Below are 23379 nucleotides of genomic sequence, written 5' to 3'. Positions count from 1 at the left end.
AATCAATTACAAACAGGGCCAAACTCACGCATATCCTACACCGCCGCCAGGATAATCGGCCTCCCCACACCCAACCTCACAGACCTAAACAATGTGGCCATTGCACGCATTGCAACATCAATAGAACAGAACATCACACACCCACTACCTTAACTCATTCAGCGCCAGGGGTCGCTGTTTACCTTACCGTTGAAATGCCATCGCCTTTTAACATGGGGATACGTGGCTGTGTTTGCAGGCCTAAAGCTATATTATATATTATAGCTATGGATCTAATAATATAGTCGATTGTCAATGAGTTTCTTCCTGTCAAGATGCAAAAAAAACAGATAATTTTTTCATTCATACATTCCCGTTTTATACCGTCTTGAATATGAGTGTAGTTTCAGGGCGGTCTGGTGTCATTTCCAAAATGCTCCGTAATGGCCGGCAACGTGTATTCGAGTAAAAGCGTTATCGTTTCTTCCCTGGACTAGCTACTGTCCTCAAATCAAATTTAGATTATCTGTATTATGTTTCATCATGGAAATGGGGGGGGGGGGGGGGGGGCGCCCCTCCGTGCTTTGATCGCAACCAACGGCACACGCCACACACACACACCACACACACACGCCCCGATCAGCATGGAGGAATTTTTGGATCAACGCAATATTGAAACCATATAGTCCTTACCTTGACCAGGATCTGTCCCGAAAAGAATATTCCAATTATCTGATCGCGATTCCAAGTACTGATTGCCGACAGTCGATTGTATTGCCGACGTAATCCAGCAATGAACATGAACCCGGGGGGCCCGACCCTCGTCGATCCATGCGTTATAAGCCCTTGCCCTGCCCGAGTAGTTTGACCCCGCCCGCCCGAACGCCGCAGCTCGGCCCAGACACCAAGCCACATCGTTTCAAATGGAGTGCAATAGCGGCCGCAAGGCGTTAGGCGGCGGTATTGGACTTTTGCTAACTCAGACCCATCCCCAGTGATGACACACAGCTGCCTGCATGTTTATGAATGGAAATAGCGAATAAAATAAATAACGATTCAATAACGTATATATACGTGGTTGGCGTTCAACGATTGGCGGGCTAACACATATTAAATCGTTGTTGGCGGCCATTGAGTTAACACTGGGGTACAGAAGGGCTCTCGTTGGTAAACGCCTGATCCCCGCAGCCATAGTCACCTTGAACAGAAGGCCTCGCTGAACAGGACTGAGTATGTGCTGCTGTCTGTTATTGTATGTTGTTGCTGTGTGCTGTTGGATGTACTGTTGTTGATATGATGTTGTATGTGTTGTCTAATGAGTACAGTGCTGTGAGAAGGAATTTCCCCTTGGGGACAAAAGTCTAAAGTCTAGTCTAAAAATAACAAGCTCACTCCCTGGAGACATTTTTACATAACTATTAATTGGTGAATTCAAATTCCTCTGCGTAACATCGATGCCCATTTATTTCCCCATTGACCTCACTAAGTATATAAATTAGGGATGTTCGATATTGGCTTTTTTACCGATATCCGATATACCGATATTGTCCAACTCTTAATTCCCGATACCGATATCAACCGATACCGATATATGCAAGGCCCCCCCCCCCAAAACACAACATTATGCATACTTTTAACAATAAATAAAATAAGAATTTGTTCTTACTTGCTTGCCTGTGTAAATAAAGGTTAAATAAATGTCATGTAATGTCAATGTAAAGTTTTTTTTTTAAACCGATACCGATAATTTCCAATATTACATTTTAATGCCACTATCGGCCGATAATATCGGACATCCCTAAATGATGCATCTACTGTAACCTATGTGATCTTAGACAAACTACTTAATAATGCTCTGTTGTGTTTCTGTTTCAGGAGAATGTTGTCAACAAAAGATGCAGAGGGATCCCAGGACAGACACAAAGACAACACAGACACAAAGACAACACAGACACAAAGACAACACAGACACAAAGACAACACAGACACAAAGACAACACAGACACAAAGACAACATAGACACAAAGACAACAGACACAAAGACAACACAGACACAAAGACAACACAGACACAAAGACAACACAGACACAAAGACAACACAGACACAGAGACAACACAGACATAAAGACAACACAGACACAAAGACAACACAAAGACAACACAGGACGGACTGGACGGACAACACGAGGCCCTCTAAAGGAAGGGACAGAGCAGACTGTTCTTCCTGAGAGGGCTCAGGTCTTTTAATGTCTGCAGCAAACTGCTGCAGATGTTCTACCAGTCTGTGGTGGCGGGTGCCCTCTTTTTTCGCTGTGGTATGCTGGGGGGGCAACACCAACACAGACAAAATAAACAAACTGGTAAAAAAAGCAAGCTCTGTGGTGGGAGCGTACCTGGACAGTCTGGAGGTGGTGGCAGAAGGGAGGACGAGGAGGAAGCTGCATGCTATCCTTGAGAACCCCTGCCACCCCCTCTATGATGAGCTGACCGCAATGCGGTCCACGTTTAGCCACAGACTCATCCCCCCCCGACATACCACAAAGCGCTTTGGGCAGTCCTTTGTGCCAGTGGCAATCAGGCTCCACAACCAAGCAGGGCCAGGACGGGCTAACTGCTGTGGACTGGAGGAGCTGGGTTGTGGACTGTAACAAATTAACTTAATTATTTAACAACACATTCATGATTGGACTTGTTTCTTTTTCACCACTTTTTTTTTGCTATTTTTAGTCCTATTTTAGCTATTTTTATCCCTGTGTACTTGTCCATCTTGTTTTTAACAAATACTAATAAGTGTATGTTATGTATGTTATGTATAAACTGTTTTTTTAAATTGCTGTTACGCTGTTTATGCTGTAAAGGACATGTTAATCTCCCCTCGGGGATAAATAAAGGTTTTCAATTCAATTCAATTCAGACACAAAGACAACACAGACACAAAGACAACACAGACACAAAGACAACAGACACAAAGACAACAGACACAAAGACACAAAGACAACACAGACACACAAAGACAACAAAGACAACAGACACAAAGACAACACAGACACAAAGACAACACAGACACAAAGACAACACAGACACAAAGACAACATAGACACAAAGACAACATAGACACAAAGACAACAGACACAAAGACAACACAGACACAAAGACAACACAGACACAAAGACAACACAGACACAAAGACAACACAGACACAAAGACAACAGACACAAAGACAACAGACACAAAGACAACAGACACAAAGACACAAAGACAACACAGACACACAAAGACAACAAAGACAACAGACACAAAGACAACACAGACACAAAGACAACACAGACACAAAGACAACACAGACACAAAGACAACACAGACACAAAGACAACATAGACACAAAGACAACACAGACACAAAGACAACACAGACACAAAGACAACACAGACACAAAGACAACAGACACAAAGACAACAGACACAAAGACAACAGACACAAAGACAACACAGACACAAAGACAACACAGACACAAAGACAACACAGACACAAAGACAACACAGACACAAAGACAACACAGACACAAAGACAACACACACAAAGACAACAGACACAAAGACAACACAGACACAAAGACAACAGACACAAAGACAACAGACAAAGACAACAGACACAAAGACAACACAGACACAAAGACAACACAGACACAAAGACAACATAGACACAAAGACAACACAGACACAAAGACAACAGACACAAAGACAACAGACACAAAGATAACACAGACACAAAGACAACAGACACAAAGACAACAGACACAAAGACAACAGACACAAAGACAACACAGACACAAAGACAACACAGACACAAAGACAACACAGACACAAAGACAACACAGACACAAAGACAACAGACACAAAGACAGCACAGACACAAAGACAACACAGACACAAAGACAACAGACACAAAGACAACACAGACACAAAGACAACACACACACAAAGACAACACACACAAAGACAACAGACACAAAGACAACACAGACACAAAGACAACACAGACACAAAGACAACAGACACAAAGACAGCACAGACACAAAGACAACACAGACACAAAGACAACACAGACACAAAGACAACAGACACAAAGACAACACAGACACAAAGACAACACAGACACAAAGACAACACAGACACAAAGACAAGACAGACACTTCTATTTCTCAACATCTCTACATTCAGCTACTTAATACTTTTTTTCTTTTGTAGTTACAGTTGTAACAAAAGGGTATCTGCACACCAATACTTTTATTTAAGTGGCTGTAGAATTAGAACTAGAAGGTCACTCAGAGAGACGCCTACACCAACACATGAGTGGGCAAAGCCTGTGAGTGCTGCTGTCCGCCATCTGGGTAACATCAGCTATAGACCTACTGTGAAAATCTTTGTTCAGATAAATAGCAAACATTGTAAATACTACACCTATAAACACAATACTGTTCTGCTAACACAATCTTATTGTAACTAAGGGATTTGCTGATACATAGATCACTAGAATGATCAACTTTGAGTTTCACTTGGGCATTTGGGTCAATGTTGTAAACATGTGTCAGAGAGATGATTTACCAGAGTCCCCTGGCCAATCCTTTTTATTTATTTTTTTTTGCATTTTATTGCTTTATTTCCGATACAAGTCCGGCAGAGAGGAAGGATGGGAGAGAGATATGGGGGAAGACAAAGGTCGCCGGAAATTCGTCATAACGACTCATTCAAGAAATATACAGTCACCTGGAATATGTTAGTTGTTTACACAATGTTGGATTATGTCATTGGTTTGTCATGACCCATTGTAAAACAAAATATAAATCGCGTGGGGGGGTTCTGAGGGGCCACGCCAGTAAAAGGCTCAAGATAAAAACCATGCCTCTGGACCACATTATTGTCACCCTACAGCCTGATTCTGTTAACAGGTTATGGGCCCAGATCACGCCGGGGGCGAAATAATAAGGGTAGCAAGTTTAGCTAAAGTATAGGCTAGGTTAGCACCGGGAGTACCGCGTGGCTAGACGCTAGGCCAGTGTTTCTCAAAGTGGGGGGCGCGCCCCCCAGGGGGGGCGCAGATGCATGACAGGGGGGGCCTTGAGATTTATTTTAAAATCTTTTTATTTTTTTTTTTTATTTTTTTTTACAGAAAATTTTCACTAAAGTGCTATCTGTTGCAGCTGCACTGTTCTCCATGAAAATACCATTTCTCAAAATCTGAAAATCATTATTTAATAAAACACAGAAAAGGATCACCAAGTTACTCTGGATAAAAAAAACCTTTACAGACAACATTGAGACAAAGCTTCCTGACACATCTCCATCCAAACTCTTGGAAGAACTCTTTGAAATCTCATCTGATACCACCTAGAGAGCTAGTTTCAGAGTGTGGTGCTGAGTACCAAGTATCTCATCTCATGGCCCACCAAGTATCTCATGATGCAGCAGTTAAGGTGTTGATACCATTCAGCACCACATACAGTATCTGTGTGAAGCTGGCTTTTCATCCATGACAGCTCTGAAAACAAAATATAGGGCCAATTTGAAAGGTCACGATATTGGTGTTATTTCAATAAATTTAAACATGGCCCATTTCATGACTATTTCGTTGGGGCGAGGGGGGAGGGGGGGCCCAAAATATTTTGGTCCGCCAAAGGGGGGCCTGACAGAAAAAGTTTGAGAAGCACTGCGCTAGGCCAACAGGAGCTAAAACTACGCCCACCATCAAAGAGCGACATGAAAGCCAAGAAGATTCACAGGAGGGTCAAGAAGGTAGCAGCTGGGAGTCACTGGAAGGTAGCAGCCAAGAGCCCCGAGGAGGTGGCACCGGGGGAGACTCAGCATGCTGAGCACAACAGAGGCGAGGGGGAGAACCCCGCCTTAGAAAGCGTGGCGCCTGCTGAACACAACGGAGGCGAGGGGGAGAACCCCATCTTAGAACGCGCGGCGACCAGAGGGAGGAACAAATGGCCCTCATTCAATGGAAAAGCAGAGAACTACGAGCTCTGGAAAGAACGCATGCTATGCTGCATGCACGGTGCGGGCTGAAGGAGACGATCCTGGCAGCCCCCACGGGAGAACTGACGGCGGAAGAGCAAGCCCTGGACGACCAGCGTAACGCAGACGCGTACTGTGAGTTAGCGCCGCTGCTCGACGACACCAGCCTGGGGCTGATATTCCGCGACACTAAAGACCGAGGCAGAGAAAGCCTGGAGGTATTGAGAGAGCATTACATCGGATGAGGAAGACCCCGAGTCATGGCCCTCTACACAGCACTGACGACCCTGAGAAAGGGGCAAACCGAGACTGTGACCGAATACGTCAACAGAGCGGAGCAGATCACGACGCCATTGAGGAGTGCCAGAGAAGCACCAAGCGATGGGCTAATGATGGCGATGATGATGAGAGGACTACCGGAGCTGTACAAACCGTTCACACTCCTGGTAACACACGGTTCAACGGACATGACGCTGGGACAGTTCAAGGCTAAGTTAAGGAAGTTTGCCACCCGGGCCAACATTCCACTTGAGGACCTCGAGAGGCCCTTGGAGGTCTTTGCGCTGGATCATCGCCGCCTGGCTGACATCACTCAACGCACCTGTCCTGTCCTCCTCACCGTGGCTGGTAACCACGTTGAGAGACTCCAGTTTTTCATTACCAGATCCCCTCTTGTCCCGGTAGTCCTGGGTCGGCCCTGGCTCGCGCTGCATGAGCCCCACATCGCCTGGTCCTCCGGCACCATCAGGGGGTGGAGCCCCTTCTGTCATGCCCAGTGTCTTCAGGCGCCGTCCAGTCCTTCGCCCCGGGGTTCCCCTTTTGTCCCCGTCTCCAGCCCCCTCACCGGGCCCCTGCCTCCGTCTCCGGCCCCCCTCGCCGGTTCCCTGTCCCTGTCTCCAGCCCCCCTCACCGGGTCCCCGTCTCCAGCCTCCCCCTCCGGGCCTCTGTCTCTGTCCCCCTCTCCGGTGCCCCTGATCACCGGCTTCCTTCGGTCCCATCCGGGCTAGCCGAGGTCGGTTGGGTCGCCGGGTGGCTCCCGTGGAGGGGGGGGTACTGTGAGGATTGGTCCGTTGCCGAACGCACACTTCTAGGTCAAGTACCAATTACCATCACGCACCTGATGTGTGTTCTAATCAGCGCTCCAGAGGCTTCATATACTGGGACCTTCTTTCAATCGTGGTGGGGTCGTTTTGAGTACTACTGCTTTGAATACTTCTGCTTCTGCCTGCTTTCCCCCCGTTGCTGTGCCTCATCTACTTTCCCTCCAGGACATCTTTGGATTGCCGCTGGTGAATACCTTGTTCCTCCGTTTGGAGCTGCGCCTCGTTGCCCGCTTTACGCGTTTGCGCTTTGGTGAGTTGGAACCAAACCCTTTTTGGATTATCTGTTTTGTGTGTTTGAAGAACACTGAATAGTATCATTTTTTGTTTACACTGGACTCAGCTAAATTGTGTGTTTAGAAGAGACACTGAAGAGTATCGTTTTTGTTTGCACTGGACTCAGCTAAATTGTGTGTTGTGGAGAACACTGAAGATTATCGTTTTTGTTTGTTCTGGACTCAGCTAAGGGAGGAGGGAACTGCACTGCCTCTGTGTACTGTTGGACTGTTATTGATCTCTCTCTCTCTCTCCGTTTCCACCTCGAGTTGAAGCTGGGAGTATCTGCAGAGCCGCTACGGCGTCAACGCAGATTCCCCACCTCTAACACCAAGAGGATCTGCAGAGCCGCAGATAACTCTGCCGAAGGCAGTCTCCTTTTTTGTTGTTTCGAAATTGTTACTTGACTCCTTTTTTGACTCTGTAAATAAATACGCCCTAGTATTTGGCTAACTCTGAACTACCTGTCTGTGCCGTGCGTTTGAGGTCGGTTTCAAACCCTAACAAACCGAAGAGAATGTACTCTGTTTTGCCCATGTGTAATGATAGTTTGTTATCAGCGAGCCATATGTAGATTTTGCCTAGTTCTGAGCTGAGGGTTTTTTCAACCTGTAACTTGTTCTTGTCAGAGACCAGCAGGGCTGAGTCGTCCGCAAACAGGAACAAGTTGCAGTCACAAGCTGACGACATGTCATTTGCATAAATTAGGAACAGTAGCGGACCTAGTATGCTTCCTTGTGGAACACCACAGCTTACTGTGAGGGGGGGGGGGTAGGGTACCGTTTACCTCCACCATCTGCTCTCTCCCCTCCAGGTAGGATTGCATCCAGCTCACTGATAGACTATCAAAACCAATTGCTTTTAGCTTGTCAATCAGAATGGTGTGATTGACAGTATCGAAGGCCTTTTGTAGGTCCAGCATGACCATGCCGCAGTATTTGCCCGCGTCCACCTCTTGTTTGATGTGGTCGTTTAAATAGAGAAGGCATGTGTCAGTGGAGTGGGATGTTCTGAAGCCAGATTGGAATTCGTAGATTAGATTTTTCTTTCCGCAAGGTATTTTTCGACCTGTTCGTATACAATTCTTTCCATGACTTTCGAGATGGAGGTAAGGATAGAAACAGGGCGGTAGTTGCCTGGGTCTAATTTACTGCCTTTTTTGTGCAGGGGTGTTACTCTCGCAATTTTGAAGTCCTTGGGGACGTGTCCCTGTTTTATGGAGAGGTTTATTATGTGTGTGATGACTGGGGTGATGGCGGCTGCTGAGTCTTTGAGGAATTTGGAGGGGATGTTGTCATGGCCAGTGGCCTTGTTAGGTTGGAGGGCGCTCAGTATAACACAATATACAATACAATATACAAACTAAAGTACATCCTAAGTACAATCTAAGTACAATGAAGTAAAAATGCAGGTCGAGGTACAAAAACTTGTGTAAGGCAAGGTGCAAATGCAAATGAGGTATGAATGCTATTCATTCTATATAATTCAATATGATATATATCATTCAAGAGATATTTGCATCTGTGTTTATTTGTTATTAGCAGTGGCGAATCCTCCTGGAAGCCAACGGAAGCCAGGCTTCCCCATTATTAAAATATGAAATATAAAAAAAAAAAAAAAAATTAATGTCTCCCTCTTCTCCTTCTCACTCTCTCTAACACACTGTCAGACTCACTGAGGCAGTCACTGCAGCAGAGGAGAGGAGGCAGAGGGGAGGTGTCTTTCTCCAGCTTCCACCATGTGATTCATGTATGTGGAGTCCAAAACCAATACTAGCCAATAAGATTCGAGCTTACTAAAGCCCTTCCCACACCTTAAAACGGGTTCATCAGCAAACTAAGGGTGCTTTCTCACTCACCGTTCGGGGTTGAATCAGAGCCGGCTCGCATCAGAAAAGGGTGTGTCTGTCCTAGTGAGAACGCTCCCCCCGTCCCCGGGGACGAATCAGCGTCCCCGGGGGCGCTGAACCTGGACCGCTGAAATAGGTGGTTCCAGGTGCACGCCAGTGGAAGCGGGGGAGGCTTTTGTATCAACTTGCTGACACACACAACGTCGTTACTTGCTTGAATTTTGCGCAGATAAAACCACACAGCAACAACTGGACAATACCCACAAAAACAATATTTATGGGCAATTTGCGAGTTCAGACCTCAACCAAACAAGCATGTGGAGCCTCACAGCTGAGCTCAGTGGATGAAAACATGAAGCCACGTTACAAAGCACAGCACTTCCCTGGCTCGCATTAGGCCTGGCAATTTTGTTTGCCATTGCTATGTCTATACATTGGTTTCTTGTTCGAATGCATTTATTTCTATTAGACCAGTGGTGCCCAACCAGTCGTGGTCGACCAGTAGATCAATGACATGCAATATAATTGCCACGAGTGATGGGATAATGTTAGCTGCTGAACAGGCTAAGCTAACTAGCGTTAGCCGTTAGCTTAGCGTTAGCGTTTGCCATTGCTATGTCTACTATACTTTCTTGTTCGAATGCATTTATTTCTATAGACCAGTGGTGTCTCTAATGTTATCTAGCTACTGATAGCTCCCGATATCATCAGTTTGGTGCTGGCTGGCTAATTAACGTGAGCTAACGTTAGCTGCTAGCCACAATGCTATACTGTTATACTGGCATATTCCATTCACGTTAGCATGTAAGCTAACAAAATCGGCACAGATGAGACTAAACTCCGCTTTTGGTGTTCAATTGTGTTGATGTTAGTTTTGTTTCATCAACAAATGAGAGGCAGAACACACAGTGAATGTATCCGTTTTGTTTATTGCACGTTATTTGCTGAAGAATAAGTGCTACAGTGGCTATACTAGACTAGTAATAGGCTACGCTAACTAGCGTTAGCCGTTAGCTAAGCGTTAGCCCTGGGACACGCTTAAAAGCGGACTCTACAACACCATCCATTCATGAGAAAAGGGGGTGGGTTATATTGACGAGGCTTGACAACAGAGGTTCAAATATAACTTCATATTTATTGGTTATTTGTTTATTTTATATCAGCATCCAGTCTCCACCGCTGTGTTAACACTCTTCCTGTTTACATTTTCGAGCGTGACATCATCGCCTACGGCAAGCGTACACGCTCAAAACGCAAACCGTAAACAGAACCCGGAGCGAACCAAGACTGAAGTGTATACACAAACTAGAGGGGGGAGAGGGAGGGGGGAAGTTCGCACCCTAACCCGGAATGAGGACGGTACGGACCCGAATGGTGAGTGAGAAAGCACCCTAAGTACTCTAGCCTCTGCACATGTGCCGCCCTGGAGGTGTGGGAAGCGCTTTACTCAGCTCGAATCTTATTAAATCTAGCCCATGGAATAGTATAACTGTATGTTTACACTTGAAATGTGTATTTTTATTTAGTGTGCATTTTTATTTTGTCACAATATTATTTGGCTTAAATATATATATATATAAACGTATTTTTTTTTATAAAAAAAAACAAATTTTTTATTTAAAAGAAATTGGCATCCCCAGTTATTTTACCCACGCGACGCCACTATTAGTAGTAGTCACAATGCACTTTGTTAGTGGAAGCATAAGCTCAGATTTGGTAACGCTGTCACCCCTGCATATAATAGCAGCAGCCTATCTTAACTCATTCGGAGCCATTTGGAATTCCCCATCCGGTTTAGCCACGGCCAGCTTTTCATTACACAGTTTCACTGTGTGTTGTTTGTAGAGCTAAATCTATATTTTATATTATAGCTACGGATATAATACCATGGTCATTTGACAGTAACTATCTTCCGTTCATGATGCAAAAAAGAAATAATTTCCCCATACATTCCCATTTTATACTGTGGTGAATATGAGTGTTATTTCGGAATGATCGGGGCTAATTCCTGGGAGGCTGGTTATAGCCCGCAACGTGTATTATACTAAATCCATTGGCGTTTTGTCCCTACACGTGCTACAATTAAAAAATCAAATGCATATGATAGTGTTGGGGAAAATGTGTATATGAGGTGAACTAGTTTAATATGGGTCAACTAAGCAGTGCTGAAAGACGGTCTGGCTGACGTTCTTAAAACAACTTGGACAGATGGACATTTCAGTACGGCACGTTGTGTGCTTGTAATCTCGTACATCATATCGCTTTCATATCTTGTTCTTCTCTCTCTTTCACACACACACATATACTCTTTCACATTCACACACACACACACACTCATTTTCACATTCACACACACACATATACTCTTTCACACTCACACACACACACTCATTTTCTCTTTCACTAATCTTGACTCCAGACTCCAGCTTTGTCTCAGGACGATAAACCTTTAGACTTATCTTCGATGTTCTTAATGTTTTTATCTCTCTTCGATGTTCTTAATGTTTTTATCTAAATCTATGTTCTTCTTAATGTCTTTATCTCTCTTCGATGTTCTTAATGTTTTTATCTCTCTCCGATGTTAAATCTACGTGTCATCTTAATGTACGTCATGTCATATCTGACATGATATGACACGTCATCATATCTGTCATGTGGGGGCAGGACTGAGAGGGGATTTAGGGGACAAGCAGAGGGATTGAGAGGTTAGAGTGTTTTCCTTCAACTGTGGTGACCGTCTACTGAGCCATAGCTTTTGCTGTTAAAACTTCTTTTCCTAAATAAATTACCTACTTGTTAAAATTGGAAATATCGTCTCCTGCTGTGTTAAACAACCATCAGCCACAACATTTGGTGACCCTTGACCTGTAGACCGCCCTGCCGGGCCCCCTCACACGGCCAGCTCCGGACCTCTCCCGTAGAAATTCTGGCGGTGTCGACAAACAAACACAGGTGAGCATTTTTGCTTTTGATTAGAATGTCCGTAAGAGATTCTGCGGGAGGAAAAAGTTGAGCTGACTGTGTGACGAGGTCTGGATGGACGGCTAAAACGAACACGAGTGGTGAGGTGTTTACACTAGGGCGAATCCTCTTTTAACAGGCTATAAGTGCGCCACTAATCAATTTTTAATTGCATGTTTTCGACCTCTGGTCAAATTTTTCTCCATCTGCTCAAACTTCTCCCTGATCCCTTTACGACACTCTCCACATTCCCCACTTCCTTGTTATAACTGTGCCTTCTGTCCTCTGTAGATAAGACTCTCGATTTTCAAAACAAAAACCGGTGCCGCTCTGCTGTTATTCAAAACACACTATTACAGCTGGCATTCTCTGTGTCAAACTAATTACGTTTACGGATACACTATTGTTCGTTTTCTTATTGGCTTGTGAAGTTGTTGCTACAGAGAGGCTAGCTGTGATAATATGAGCAGAGAGTAAAAAACAATTTGGGCAGCGTGAGACGAGACTCTAGCTTGTTTGCACTATTGGGCCTACACACACACACACACACATTCCTGTGTCACAATATACATTGCTTAAAAAGTTTGCTATTATACACCCCAATAGGACGCACCAGGTTGGGAAAAAAAGTAAACTGTTTGGATCAGAGATCAGGCCCCTGATCTCTCTCTCTCTCTCTCTCTCTCTCTCTCTCTCTCTCTCTCCTGGGTTTGCTGACCCCTGTTGGTAAGCCAAGGTGTAGCATACAAACTCATCACATCTCTTTCTCTCTTGGGTTTGCTGACCCCTGGTGGTAGAAAACACACACACACACACACACAGTCACACACACACACACACACACAGTCACACACACACACAGTCACACACACACACACACACACACACACACACACACACAGACACACACACACACACACCGACATACACACATACACACACACACACACACACACAGTCACACACACACACAGTCACACACAGACACACACAGACACACACACACAGACACACAGACACACACAGTCACACAGACACACACACCGACACACACGTCTGTGCAAAGACACAGACACACACAGACACACACAGACATACACACACACACACACACACAAACACACACACACACACACCGACACACACACACACACACACAGTCACACACACACACAGTCACACACACACACACACACAACACAGTCACACACACACACACACACAGCAAAGACACACACACACACACACACACACAGACACACACACACCGACACACACACACACACACACACATTCCTGTGTCCCGGTAGACAGCGGGTTGTGACGCACACACACACAGTCACACACACACAGTCACACACACACACACACACAATCACACACAAACACACAAACACACCGACATACACACATACACACACACACACACACACACACACACACAGACACACACACCGACATACACACACACACACACACACACACACACACACAGTCACACATAGACACACACACACCGAGTTGTAGTAGCGTTGTAGTTGTAGATCTAGGTTAACTGTGTCCTGGAGTAGTAGTTGTAGAGTAGAACCAGGTTAACTGTGTCCTGGAGTAGTAGATCCAGGTTAACTGTGTCCTGGAGTAGTAGTTGTAGTTGTAGATCCAGGTTAACTGTGTCCTGGAGTAGTAGTTGTAGAGTAGTAGTAGATCCAGGTTAACTGTGTCCTGGAGTAGTAGTTGTAGAGTAGTAGTAGATCCAGGTTAACTGTGTCCTGGAGTAGTAGTTGTAGAGTGCTGAAGTACAACCACACACACACACACACAACACAATAAACACACACACACACTAAACAACGATGCATACAGCAGAGGACATACTGTTAGACCGGAACCCGCTCATAAAGAACCTAATTCTCAAGATAGGTGTCCGTTGGCAGAGGCGTACAAAGGCCGGGGACACAAAATGGCCTTCCGGAGGTACTTTTGATCTCGACGTATGCGAAGAGATGAATGTAATGATTCGTAACCACAAGCCAGGCGACAACAGCAAAAAGAGGTTGAAAAAGAGGACAGAAGAGTTGGGGGTAATGAAGCTCTACGCCCAGAAGGGGAGAGCATACAGGCAGGAAGCTTTAGCGCTAAATCAGAGAGAGACGGATATAGGGAAACCAACATCCCCACCTTATGTCACGCAATTGCCGGTGGGCACTGTGACAATAAGAGGAGAATATGAGGAGACGGAATTAGGGACCCCCGCTAGGTCAGAAACCCCCGCTAGGTCAGAAACCTCCGCTAGTTCAGAGACCTCCCTTAGGCGAGATACCCCCCCCAAACTGACCCCGCAGGATCTCTATCCGAAAGCCCTGGCGGCATATGGCGAGACAGTACGTCGGAAGTTGTATACTGCAGAGGAAGAGGAGATAGAGAACCTGGGCAGGCAGAGGGAGGGAGTCGGGAGGAAGATAGAGGAAGAGCCCCGTCAGAGTGTGGCACAGCAGACATCAGAGAAACACGGAGCGTGTGGCCACACTAAACTGTTGAATGAGGAGGAAGATGAGAATGACACGAAACCAGGACAGGAGAAAGAAAACATTACAGGAACCCTGACTTTCGCCCCTACATTCGTGGGAAGTGTGACAAGCACAGGCCAGTTTCCCCTGCTAATAAAGGGGAACGATATCTTTCACATGCCATGGTCACCTCTAGACATCGATGGTTTAATAGTAAGACTACCGGACCTTTCAGAAGGAGCCTCCAGGTGGATCACGCAGTTTGAGGAAAATACGTCATCTTTTCTGCTAGCAGTGGGTGACGTCAAATCCCTGTTGACGCGTTTGCTAGGAGTTGGTGCCTGCCGGGACATCATGGGTGATACATCGATGCGAGTGGCATGCGACACGCAGGCCCATGATGGAGACATATTCAGCGCGCATAGAGCGGCGTTGTGGTACAAACTCAGGAATCAATATCCATCACGTATTAATCCGGCAAAACTGGCAGGCAACCCCATAATGGAGACGGAAGGGCCTGGCGCCTATGTGAACAAAGTACTGAAGGAGTGGAGAGGTGAGCTAGGACACAACCCAGAAATTGACCCGTTGCAGAGAGCGATGTTTAGAGAAAGTGTGATGAGAGGGCTTCCAGAGGTGGTTAAGAATAGACTGGAAGACGTGGTGGGGTTAATGGACATGACTTATCCTTTGTTCTGTGCACATGTAACACATAGTGTGGAGAAGCAAAGGGCTCAGGAGCAGAAAGTCAGGGATCAGGATAGAAATGACGCAAGGAAGTTAACTCAGCAACAACTGCAGCCCCAAAGGAGGTTGCAGGCAGTAATGGTGTCATCTGCTACCTCTCCACCCATGCAGGACCAGGGACCCCCGCCTGCACCTCAGGTAGTGAGAAGCTATGGCTATAGTTCACAGAACCAGGCGTCCAGGCGACAGGCAGGGAATGGGCAATCAGGCCCACGGTTTACACAGGGACCGGGGAACGAACAACAGTTTCCCCGTTTCCACTGTTGGAACTGCGGCATGCAGGGACACAGGGAAATGAGATGTAGGCAACCATACCGTCCCGGCTCGGAGTATGGAAGACCCGTGCGCCAGGGGGAGTCACAAGGGCCCCACGACCAGGGGGAGACAGGAGGGCCCCGAAACCAGGGGGGTAATCACTAGGGGTGCCCAGAGAATGCGACGGGGGGAAATCAAATGATTGTGGTTTCCAAGGGAGCTGAGCAAGAACCTATTCTGCAGGTCCTAGTGGAGGGCAAATTAACAGAGATGATGGCAGACACTGGAGCAGGTTTTTCCTGCATAAAGCAAAAATACGCCGCTCACTTACCCCAGTCTGGACAGTATGTTCGGACGGTCGGATTCTCGGGAAAAACACAATTAATACCCACATCAGATCCAATCTCTATGACGTATAACAACAAGACCATAACAATACCTGTATTAATTTCGGACAGCACCCCGCGCAATCTCTTGGGACGAGATGCAATGTGTAAACTAGGCTGTAAAATCCTATGTACGCCTGAGGGGATTCAAATTGAACAAGACGTGTACCAAATGATGCTACAAGGGACGGGGGAGAAAGAGGCCACTGTGTTCTGGCTGGGCAACATAGATGCAGAGCTGCAAAGGGTCTGTGACCCCTGGGAGCCATTTCTGAAAACCCAACTGCCTCAGTCTAGACAAACAAACATGGAGGCACATTGCACACTACAGTATTTGACGAATAGTGACCTAGTTAGGAACAAGGCATGGTTGCAGGGACAGCCCGAGCAGGTGCAGATTAACTCATCTACGATAATTGTAGGGAGACAGGGCGCGGCGTTGAGGGTTAACACGAGTAAGTATCTACGGGAACAACATAGACTAAGAGACGCCGCCCCACACATCACACTGAGAATAAATCCTGGTTACGAATCCGAACATCTAGGTTCAATGATACAGGAATCCGAGACTCAAAGGTGGGTCTCCACGGAATCTCCGCTAATTTGGAACAGCGCAGATGGGAGTTTCATAAAAATAATGATTTCCTTTTCAGTTTTGGCAAAACCGCAAGTAATCAGATTACCAGGAGACCCTTGCGTTATTCCAGAGGCGGATGCTTTGCTGGAACAGGACATGTTGGCGCGCACCCCGGAACGGTTGTGGTCAAAACACGACACAGATGTGGGTCTAATATTGTCGGCACAGCCAGTGAAGGTCAGGTTAAAGAAGGGTTGTAGACCACCCTTTATCAGACAGTATACAATGAAGCCAGAGTCGGAGGAAGCTATATCACATCAGATTGAGGGACTGTTAAAGGGGGGAGTGCTCGTCCCTTTCAAATCCAGATGTAATACACCTATCCACCCAGTGCTAAAGGCGGACAGGGCTAGGTACAGACTGGTACACGATTTGAGGGCGGTGAACGACGTGGTGTCTGGACCAGAGGCGGAAGTCGCTAATCCACACACCCTCCTGACAAACATCCCGAGTAGCTCGCAGTACTATACGGTCATTGATCTCACGCAGGCATTCTTCAGTATTCCATTGGAAAAAGAGTCTCAGTATCTGTTTGCTTTTACCCACAGGGGGAAACAATACTCTTACACCCGGTTGCCACAAGGGTTCGCGCACTCGCCGCATTACTTCTCGAAGGCGCTCAAGGAAGACTTGCAAGGAGTGTGCGACACACTACTTAGCACGGTTTTACTGTATGCAGATGACATTCTAATCTGCTCGGATACACGTCAGCAGTGCCATGAGGACTCCATCAAAGTTTTGAGTGGATTGGCCGTGGGAGGCCACAAGGCATCCCGTTCAAAACTGCAGTACTGCCAGCCAAAAGTTGAGTACTTGTCTCGCGTCATTCAAAAGGGCATAAAAAACATCTCACCCACGCAACTCGAAGCTGTATCCAAGGCACCTAGGCCATTGACTTGTCCGACAGATGATGACGTTTTTAGGGATGACTGGGTACAGCTCTGAGTGGGTGGAGGACTATACGATAGCGACAGCGCCGTTGAGGATGATGATAAAAGAGGCGGGTACAGACAAGCTTCGCGCTCCCTTGACATGGGCCGAGGAGGGGGAGGACGCGTTCATAAACATTAAGCGTCTGTTGTTACAGGCCCCTGCCCTGGCGCTGCCGGATTATGAGAAGTGTTTCCACCTATTCGTCTCACATAGAGCGCAGCATGCGACAGCTGTCCTGACTCAAACACAGGGGGTGAGTGGGAAAAAACAACCGATAGCATATTACTCTAGAGCTCTTTCGCCGGTAGAGCAGGGTCTGCCACCTTGTTATCAGGCCCTGGCAGCAGCACATTTGATGTATGAGAAGGCAACGGCCGTGACAATGGGATATGACATTTGCATTTGGACACATCACAAATTGGCAAACTTGATTGAAAGAGGCAAATTTGTTCTGACCAGCCAACGGCAACAGGCTTACATGAGGCTCCTGCAGTACTCGGACGTTACGATAAAAACATGCCACGGCAGTAACCCGGCGGATCTGGTACCACTCCCGAGCGAGGGTCAACCGCATGAGTGCGAGGTGGAGGTACAGGCTTTCGTGAAACTCCGTCCTGATTTGGGAGTCGACCCGCTCGCGATAGCAGAACTCTCACTTTTTGTGGATGGGTCCTGCTATCGGGAGGGGGAAAATTTAAGGTCAGGATACGCCGTCGTACAGTGCAAACCTAACGGAGAAACACTAACAAGAAAGGCCGGACAATGCATGCAACCATGTTCGGCCCAGCTTGCAGAACTAATAGCACTAACAGAAGCATGCATAATAGCTAAAGATCGCACGGTTAACATCTTTACAGACTCTGCTTATGCGCATGGCGTATGCCACCTATTCGCGGCCATTTGGAAGGCAAGAGGCTTTAAGAAATCGGACGGCTCACCGATCCTTCACCACAAGCAGGTTGTGGCGCTTATTCAGGCTGTAAAGTTGCCCAAAAGCATTGCTATCGTAAAGTGCCAGGCACACAGAAAAGACCTGTCTTTTGTGACGACGGGAAACAACGCGGCGGACGAGGCCGTGAAGGCGGCGGCTGCGGTGCCGTCCACGGCTGTTCTGATGTTTGCGGCCGAACTGACGACTGAGGTAACTGAGGATAATTTGAGTGATCTTCAGGACTCAGCCACGCAGGCCGAGAAACAGTCGTGGACGGAGAGGGGGGCTGTAAGGGGGGCAGATGGTCTGTGGAGGAGTCATAACGGTTTGATAGTCGCCTCCATCGATCTTCTGTCCTTGGTGATACCTGAGGCTCATGGTGTTGATCACTGTGGAAGAGCAGAGACCCTGAAACGAATCACGAAAATGGGATTTTGGTCCCCAAAGCTTCAGGCACAAATTGACGTTACACTAGCCAGGTGTTTAACATGCTTACAGGGCAATGTGCGCAAAGGAGTACCGACAGTGGCGGCTTACACACCCCTCCCTGAGGGACCATTCAGACATCTGATTATGGACTACACAGATATGATAACGCCAGTGCAGGGCAAACGATACCTCCTGGTAGTAGAGGACTGCTTTAGTCGCTGGATTGAGGCCATTCCATCTAAACACAAGAACGCGGACACAGTGATCAAGTTCCTGTGTCGCGAGGTCATTCCGAGATTTGGAATTCCCACGATATTACAAAGCGATAATGGCCGCGAGTTCATCGACAAGGTGGTTAAAGGGCTGATGCAGAAATTAAGTATAAAACAGCGCCTTTCCTGTGTCTATAGTCCCGGGTCGCAGGGAAAGGTGGAAAGGGCCAATCTGGTCATTAAAAACAAACTGTTGAAAATCTGTATGCAAACTAAGCTTAACTGGATTGATGCTTTGCCACTTGCTCTGATGGCTATTAGAAGCAGCGTAAACCGCCAAACACAGCTAACACCGCATGAAATGCTTACAGGCCGCAGCATGCCAGCACCGCCATTTAGACACCTGGCTAGGGGCCCGGCATTAGATATTTTTGAGCAAGATCTGAAAAAATATCTTCAGCAAGTGACTAAAATACATGAAGCTGTGTTTCGACAGGAGCAGAGAAAGGAGAAAAAGGGGGTGAAGGAGGCGGAGAGGGAAGCCACCAAACCGAGGCTGATCCCTGGGGACCTGGTCTTCGTAAAGGTCCACAAGAGAAAGTGGTCATCACCCCGGAGAGAGGGCCCGTACGAGGTGATCCGATCGACTGGAACGGCAGTCCAAGTCAAAGGATCAACGACCTGGTTCCACTTCAATCACTGCATAAAGGCCAGCGGCGATCTCTTGGGGGATACAATCGATCGCAGTTATGCAGAACCCGACATGGAGGGCCCGAGACGGCAACTGGAAGGTGCAGTGCCTGCTGATGCTCCCGCAGATGTTGGCAGCAGTGTGCGGACGGTCGGCCGGGCGCAACGACGTCATTGAGAACCGTCACGTCGACCCGTCCTTGAGGATGACGGGTTTGAGTGGGTAGGAGTCCCACGGGGTCCCGCTCAGGCTCAAGTACCGGCAGGCTTTCATGACCAGGCTCAGAATCAGGCGCCCCCTCTGCCCCCCATCGAGGAAGGGGGGGAGAAGATAAGACTACAACCAAAAGGGGTGTTTCCCGGAGGACCGCAAGGGCATGTTTTTGATTTTGACCATTCCCCCGTTACAGGCGGGGATACTTACCATTATACTAACGAGGATCGGGTTGTGGGGGTAGATAGGAGGGTTGAGCCTGTCCCGAACCAGGCACAGGGGACAGGGGTGAGGGGAAAAAGGGAGGTCAAGGACGCTGAGTCGGAAGAGGTGGGGGGACAGGATATGTTCCAGAGGACAGCCGGAATGTTGAGGGACTCAGTGGGCTCACTCTGGGCCAGGTTGAGGGGTTTGCTTCCTTCCGGGGAACAAGATGGGGGCGACTATGACTATGACGAGGAAGACCCGGAGGCTGACCCGATGTATAGGGCGGCTTTAGGGAATGAGTGGTTTAAGTGGGTCCAGTACACGAGCGTGCAGAATCAGATAGAGGATTGTTATGTCTGCTCCAAGGCACGTCCGGATAGGCTGCTGGTGAAGGGCACGAAGTTCAGTTGGGCTCAGTGTGACAGGGACGCAGAGGCATGGGAGGGGCCCCATAATAGTCGCCCTTGGTGCGAGGCAGAGTGTTTGGGGTTTCTCGGCTCTAGTCGTTTTAAGGCGGCAGGAAACGTCACGGATTTCAAGGATGTCACTATGCGGGAACGTTGTAGGAAATTGGATGTACGTGTGCAGGGGGTAGCGACGGGGTTGCCAATACCCAGAGGTGTCAAACTATGGCTGACCAAGGATTTCGAGTGCTTGCAAAAGGAGGGGACCCGGGACGTAGGGGAGGTGGCAGAGGGGCGGTGCACTACTATTTGGAGCATCACGACTAACTGCACGAAAGAAGGAAAGTGTGGACACGGGGTCGTGTTAAAGGGAGTGGATACCAACCCACGGCCTGTAGCTTGCCCTTTTCATGTCCAGGATATGGCACTGGCGGACCAATACTGGCTCTGCGGCGGTAGGAGGTTGAGGAATACACTTCCTTTAGATTGGTCAGGTAGATGTGCCCGGGTTCAGGCGATCATGCCAATGGTGGTCCTACCATTATCAGTGACGGAAGGACCTTCTGAGTCTCCTATCTCTCGAACGAAGCGTAGCTACAAGGCAGACCCAAGGGTGTATCTGGACAGCATAGGACAGCCAAGGGGCATTCCAGCCGAGTTCATGGCTAAGAATGAGATTGCGGCAGGGTTTGAGTCTATTCTGCCATGGATATCGGTCAATAAGAACACCGGGTGGATCAACTATTTGTTTTACAATCAGCAGCGGTATCTCAACTACACCGAGGAGGTGTTGGATGCAATGGGGGACCAGATGCACGCGACCAGTACGGTGGCGTGGCAGAATAGACAGGCTCTGAACTGGTTAATGGCGGAGAAGGGTGGAGTCTGTTCCATGTTTGGACAGTACTGCTGCACATTCATTCCGACGAATGTGGGGCCAGGGGGAAAGTTCTCCGAGGCCATGGCTAAGCTGAAGGATTTGAGGGAGGAGTTGAGGGGGAATTCTGGCCGGAATGAAGAATGGTGGGGGAGTGGGGTGTTGGAAAGATTGGGACAGTGGGGAAGCATAGTGATGCAGACGGGGATATCCATTGGGGTGGCAGGGTTGATATTCGAGCCGAATGCTGATGGTGGGACAAGAAGAGATTGAGCCACAAATCGGGCCATGCCCTCAGCTTTATGCTGCCTTAGAGGGAGACGAGGGGATAGAGGATTAGGGGTATGGTGAGGTAGGGACATTTTCTTTTTGTTGGTTCAGTTTTGTTTGTTTTATTCCTTTAACTAGGCGTATGGTGAGGTAGGGACATTTTCTTTTTGTTGGTTCAGTTTTGTTTGTTTTATTCCTTTAACTAGGCGTATGGTGAAGAAGGGACATTTTCTTTCTGTTTGGTTCAGTTTTGTTTGTTTTATCCCTTTTACTTAAAAAAAAAAAAAAAAAAAAAAAAACATGTAAAGGTTTTTTGAAGACATTTTGTATTGGTTCTTTCCTTTAAGAGTGACGGGGGATGGTCTGAGTGATGGTTTATTTTTTTATTATTTTTGTTTATTTTACTCATGGTCCTGGTCAAACCGGAATGGGAAGGGGCATCGGTATGGAATGGTACGGAGTGTCGGTTCTGAGCCTGAGGAAGCATTGAGAAGAAGTGTTCTGGGGATCGGTTCTGGGGACTGGAGGGACAAAGGGGGGGGCTAACGCAGTGGGCAAGATGGGCACCTCCCGTCGAAGATGGGGGGACACGTGGTGAGGTCGGTACCAGCGCCTCCCGTCCAGGCATGGGGACATGCTTCTACGGGGACTGGAGGTGTGGCGTGGTGGTTGCTGTATTGGCAAAATGTGACTTTTGGCAATATGGTGAGGAGACTATGGCGTGGGCATGGAAGGGGGGCTGAGCGATGGACACTAGGACTCAATGTTATGGAAGAGACAATGTCATTTTTTTTTGGGGGAGGGATGTTCTATGTTTAGTTCTGACGGTCAACTTCTCCTTTCCCTGATGAGAGTCGCGGTTTCCGGCCGGAACTGTGGCTCATTTGGTAAGCGGTGGAGGTTGGGGGATTTGTCTGTCAGGTTAGGATTATAAATTGGGGTGTTTTTTTTTTGATGTTTTATTATTACTCTTGTTTTGAGCGGTTTTGTGTTTATTGTGAGAACGGTAGTCAGCCTTTGTTGGTCCGTTAGGGGTCCAGTGAATGAAGTAAGCGTTCTTGTTTAGTTAGACATTTAAAATGTATTAGGTTTCTCGTTTAGTTAGACGTTCACATTTTCTTGGTTATATGATTTGGGTGGGACTAGGGATAGCCCCAAATGGGGGAATGTTGGGGAAAATGTGTATATGAGGTGAACTAGTTTAATATGGGTCAACTAAGCAGTGCTGAAAGACGGTCTGGCTGACGTTCTTAAAACAACTTGGACAGATGGACATTTCAGTACGGCACGTTGTGTGCTTGTAATCTCGTACATCATATCGCTTTCATATCTTGTTCTTCTCTCTCTTTCACACACACACATATACTCTTTCACATTCACACACACACACACACACTCATTTTCACATTCACACACACACATATACTCTTTCACACTCACACACACACACTCATTTTCTCTTTCACTAATCTTGACTCCAGACTCCAGCTTTGTCTCA

Source organism: Notolepis coatsorum (assembly GCF_963971535.1).
Source record: "Notolepis coatsorum genome assembly, chromosome: 7".
NCBI classification, from domain to species: domain Eukaryota; kingdom Metazoa; phylum Chordata; class Actinopteri; order Aulopiformes; family Paralepididae; genus Notolepis; species Notolepis coatsorum.
The sequence above is the reverse complement of the archived record's forward strand: the minus strand, read 5'-3'. Positions refer to the sequence as shown.